The sequence below is a fragment of the Hesperophylax consimilis genome, chromosome 4, assembly GCF_061612785.1.
Source record: "Hesperophylax consimilis isolate HC1 chromosome 4, BYU_Hcon_1.0, whole genome shotgun sequence".
Lineage (NCBI taxonomy): Eukaryota > Metazoa > Arthropoda > Insecta > Trichoptera > Limnephilidae > Hesperophylax > Hesperophylax consimilis.
In genome coordinates, this window is record NC_142839.1 from 14,971,762 (window position 1) to 14,977,147 (window position 5,386).

Here is a 5,386-nt window from a genome sequence, read left to right on the forward strand (position 1 = left end):
AATATAAATTTGTTATAGAAACTACCAATACATTTTTTTCAAATTCTGAAACATTTTTCATTACCAAATAGATATTTTTATACCTACCAGATTTATTTTGCTTACTACAACTTTTTTCAAATGAAAAAATTGTGGATAATAAGAGAGAATAATATTTGAAGAGTAAGAATGAAGAAAGGATCATTGACCGGTCAACTTAGTTTTGAGATAATTAAATGAAACCTTCTTTCTTAAAGGATAATCGTAATAAAATGATTAATAAAATTTTGCCATCACTTCACTCAATTATCACACAGAAAATGATTTTCTATGGACTGTGCTCCTGTTTTCGCCAAACGCTTATGCCAATGGTCGTTCTTTTGAATTTCGATACTTTCTTTCATTACTCACAGTGGAGAAAACGATTTCGTCATCGATAGTCGATAGCTTACAAAAAAAATCTATCAAATGACATTGTTCTCATTCTCGCCCTGACTTTGACATAGATCATTCTTTCTGCTTACCCTTCATTTGATTTGAAAAGTTAACTTAATTCATCCACACAAAAAGTTCTATCAAAAATCTATTCGGTACGTATAAAAATACCAAACCAAAACATTTGTTTCGGAAATCTTGAAAATCAAAACAAAGGTCATAAAGGTGCTAAAAATAAAAAATATTAAAATTGTAACCTTGTTAAAATTCAAAATAATCTAATGATTTTAAAATGTATTAATAAAACACATAACACATATGTTCCTTATGAAATACCTATTTGAATAATTTTAAAAACATAGATTCACATTGTATATAAAAATATTTACCTATCACTTTCTTACAAATATATATTTTCAATATGTTTTATTTTTACGAGATACATGTTACAACGGGCTCATGAAATGTTTTCTTAAAAAAGGGCGCTGTGTACATTAAAAATTGAATTAATTTGAAAAGTCAATACAGCAAAGGAACAGTTAATAATACAAATCTTAAATATATGGTATACATAACAAATAAATACATATACAAGCCATAAACCCTTAATTATCTCAATTAATTTACTCAGGACATCGGTAAACATAAAAACTATATTGTTAAATAAATAGTGAGATACTAAATAATACTTTTCAATCGTCAAAATATGGAAATCTAAACAGTAGAACATAAATATCAGTCAAAGTTGTAAACAAAATGTTAGTCCAAACCAATAAAGTCAGGTTAGTTCTACTTCTTTGTGACGACGTATTGTGTTAGTTTTACACACACTTCCGAGACTAATTCAAACAATGAAATAACCCTAAGAACCCTAGGCAGTAAAACAGTCTGCAGATACGACTATAATATACTAAATCTATTGAACAGTTCTATATGCCTGAGCAACCAGAAAAGCTATACCATAATGGTGACCGGGTATCTCATCAAATTTCATTTAACCTAGTTTTGTTTCATCACTTTTAATGACTCTATACATATCACTTTTTAAAGGTGTTTTTAATTGTCATTTTGATGAAATATCACGGAACTTATCATAATACACAGCACATACCCAAAGGATTTTAACCAGCGATTCCTGGGCATATGTGGAGTAAAAAATGTACATGTCATTTTGCTGATTCGCTTGATATTTTTTTCAATTAAAAACAAAATATATATAGGTAGTTGTGTACAGCCTAGCTGGTCACGTGATACGCACTACGTCTCTTTCCAACAGCACAGTAACAGACGAGAGAGAGAGAGAGTATCATGTGATGCCGTTGTGCGTATAGCAGGGTGACCAGTGGCAACGAGTGATAGAAACATATTCTGTTTTTAATTTTTTTTAAATATCATCAGACAGCAAAATGACATGTATGTTCTTTACTCCAAATACGCTCAGGAACCGCTGGATAAAATCCTACGGATACTTGCTGTTTCACCCTACATAATAGATGTTATCTGTGTGGATAAATATAAATAGAGTGAATCTAGATACTATAGCAAAGAATTTTCCAAAATGCACAAAGACTGTGCTGGTGCAAATCATACAAATTATTCGTCTGCTTGAATCTGCTTAACTCTCGAATTCTACTATTTAACTCCTGAATTGACTACTATTTTGATGTGCACCATTCCAAGGTTAAAATCTAACAATAAATTGAATTTACCTAATATGTACATAATATCGAAAAATCTATTTCTTTCCAGTTTTAGTTCTTTCTGGATTTGTATTTTCAAATTTTAAATAACTCTTTTCCAAGAAACTTTTTGAACTGGTCGAAAATTACTCAGGATTGTTACTTTTAGTAAAATATGAAGATTTTAGGGTTCAAAGGGTTAACTGTAAATCCCCACTATAATTTATAAACATCAACTTAGACATCCCTTTATTCTAATACTTCTTACACACATAATATGACATAAAATATTAAACATAATAATTAAAGTGTTAATGAAATCAAAACATTTAAAACACACAAACAAACAATGTTCAAAAGAACCCACAAGGCAAGATATAAAACAACTGAATAAAATTGACTCCGTCATAAAATATTATCTCAAATTTACATTCTTTCATTTGAATACCTTCTCACACAAAACTTAATTTGTTCACCTAATCTTTGGCAAATTACCTTGGCTTCCCTGTGAATGTTATGTCTCATTATTCGATTTGGATAATGTCTTATTTAGTTTCATATAGACAAAATTAGTATATATTATTATAAAAATTAAAATATCTAAATTGGTATTCATTTGCAGTCAGGCTCTAAATTAAATCAAAAATACATGATATAAATCGCATTGATTTTCTTCTGGATTATGAAAAATGAATTGACAGATTTATTAAAAATTAAAGAGCAGAAGATGAATGTCAACCTAACAGATTATTATTCAATTGTATAAACAGCACAATAAACATTCACAAATATAAATCACAAAGTGTGTATTGTAAATATCGGTTAAATTATGAGAGACCATGCAATAGACACCATGGATTAAGGGCTGATGATCTCCCTCACAACATTGCCTTGTATATTGCCCCGTAAACAATGCATGCATAAAAAGAGAAAGTTAGAGCATCAGCTTTCAGTGGCAGCCAAAAATATATAAACGAAAACCATATTAGACTTAAAGACATAAATTATTAATAAATTACATTGTTTAAGGTAAAATAAATTAATTAATTGTAAAATAAAACGCTAGTAAAAACAACCTTGGTAAAAGATGATTGATGTGTGGATACTTGATAACTAGGTTGGGAAAAATCAATGTGCCACACATAGAGAATAATATAATGATTGATGAGTGGATACTTGATAACTAGGTTGGGAAAAATCAATGTGCCACACAGGGAACAGAGACACTAGAGAACTCTATCTAATAATCTATTTCTAAACAGAAGTAAATTTAATATTTTTACCAAGTTCCAGGGGTTTATAGGAAAATGGTTGTATGCAGTACTTTTTATGACATTCACACATTTTCTGTGAAAATGAACGCTCATATAATGTACGCATGTGCGTGGAGCACTGAGGGCAGAATTTATTCGAGCAAATAAAGAAGAGGTTAAGAAGCAATTTTATTGTTTGTAATTAACATTGCCACAAAATAACTAGCGTAAAATATCAGTTTTCAGGGTAATTTATAAGGTATGAAGAAAAAAACATAAATACTTGAAAGAACATAGATATAATGACAAAAGAGATGAGTAAAAAGCATAATCAAACACAGCTATTTCCCTATTCTATTCGCCATATTCTAGCCCTATTCTGATCTGGGCACAAAATATGCCAGGAGTCTTTTCTGAGTCAATGACAGTCACTAGAAGGGTTGCCAGGAGTCTTTTCTGAGCCAATGACAGCCACTAAAAGGGTTGCCAGGAGTCTTTTCTGATCCAATGACAGTCACAAAAAAGGGTTGCCTGGAGTCTTTTCTGAGCCAATGACAGCCAATAAAAGAGTTGCCATTGTTGTCACAAAATCCTAATGAATTGAATGTTTGTAAAAAAACTCAAGCTTCTAAATATCACATCCTTACCATCAGAGGAAACATAACTGTTAGAAAAATAAAATTGTATCCATTGCATAAAACTATAATCCCTGCATAAAACCATTAAATTGTAATCTCTGCATAAACCGTAAAAATATAAATTGTATAATATGTAAATAAGAGTGTTTTGATTTTCTACAATGTTGAACTGGAATCATTTTATGAAAACATATTATTATAGAAACATAACTAAGCTTTGAAATCCTAATCAGACAGGGAATCAGACATACTATTAAACCGTAAGTTTCATAGATTTAGTTTGAAGAAGAGTAAAATATATATTGCATTCATAACACGTGAGTCATTATGTTAATTAACATTGAACCAACACTCGAGTATTATTTATAGAGACGCAACAAAATAGAGATTTGGCCGAATACCGAATATTCGGCATTCTCTCGGCCGAAGCACTGAGTATTTTCGCTACTACCAACATGCAAACTGAGGGAATAGAGTCAGGAGTAGGTCTCGATCATAAGACAAACCCTTACAATATCCAAACCTAATGAAGTTTGTTAAAATTTATTTTTTGTCACCTTGCACAAGTGTCTGTAGTGAGAGAATATTTTCGGAAGCTGATATAGTCTACGAAGAAAAAAGTAATCGTCTGCTACCAGCAAACGCAGAAAAGTTGGTTTTTATTCACCACGATTTGACACTTTTTGATTGAAATGCGTTTTTATTTTCATTATTAGGTATTCGATACTCGGCCGAATAGTAGAGAGTATTCGGTTGAATGCTGAATATTAAAAAAAATAGCGGAATAAGCCATATCCGAATAGTGGCCGAATATTTGATGCATCTCTAAATAATTTATTAATAATGTATTTATGTTACCAATAATTAATTCTGCTATATTTTAATACTAAATTATATTGTTTATAAAATGTAAGCACAATAAATAAATTTGCTATTATGTATACGAGAAATAATTTATCAAAAATTAAAAACTGCAAAAAGTGTAAATAATTTTTTTTACATAAATATTCATCACAACACAAACTTTAACCGATTAAAATAACCTTTAAAATCAATTAAAGAGAGAAATGTAACAAAACTATGGCACCCGTGTGTGATGACTGCTTCATCTTCTTCAAGAAAAGTGTACTGTGTAAAAAGTACAAAATCTGAACGTCACATTCAATCACAGTTTTAAAAGCTCCCAAAGTCTAATTTTATATCCATCAATAAAAATATCATTCCTGATGCAGAAAACCTTGTTATACCTTCCGACTTTCATAAAATTGAAAAAAACCAAATTCCATAAACAGAAAATAATTCATTTTTCTGACCAGGAAGCAAACAATTCTTTCGTATAAGAAAATAAATAAAAATGTTAATTTTTTTTTTTTGGTTCCCCAAATCATAGTCTGAATGTGTT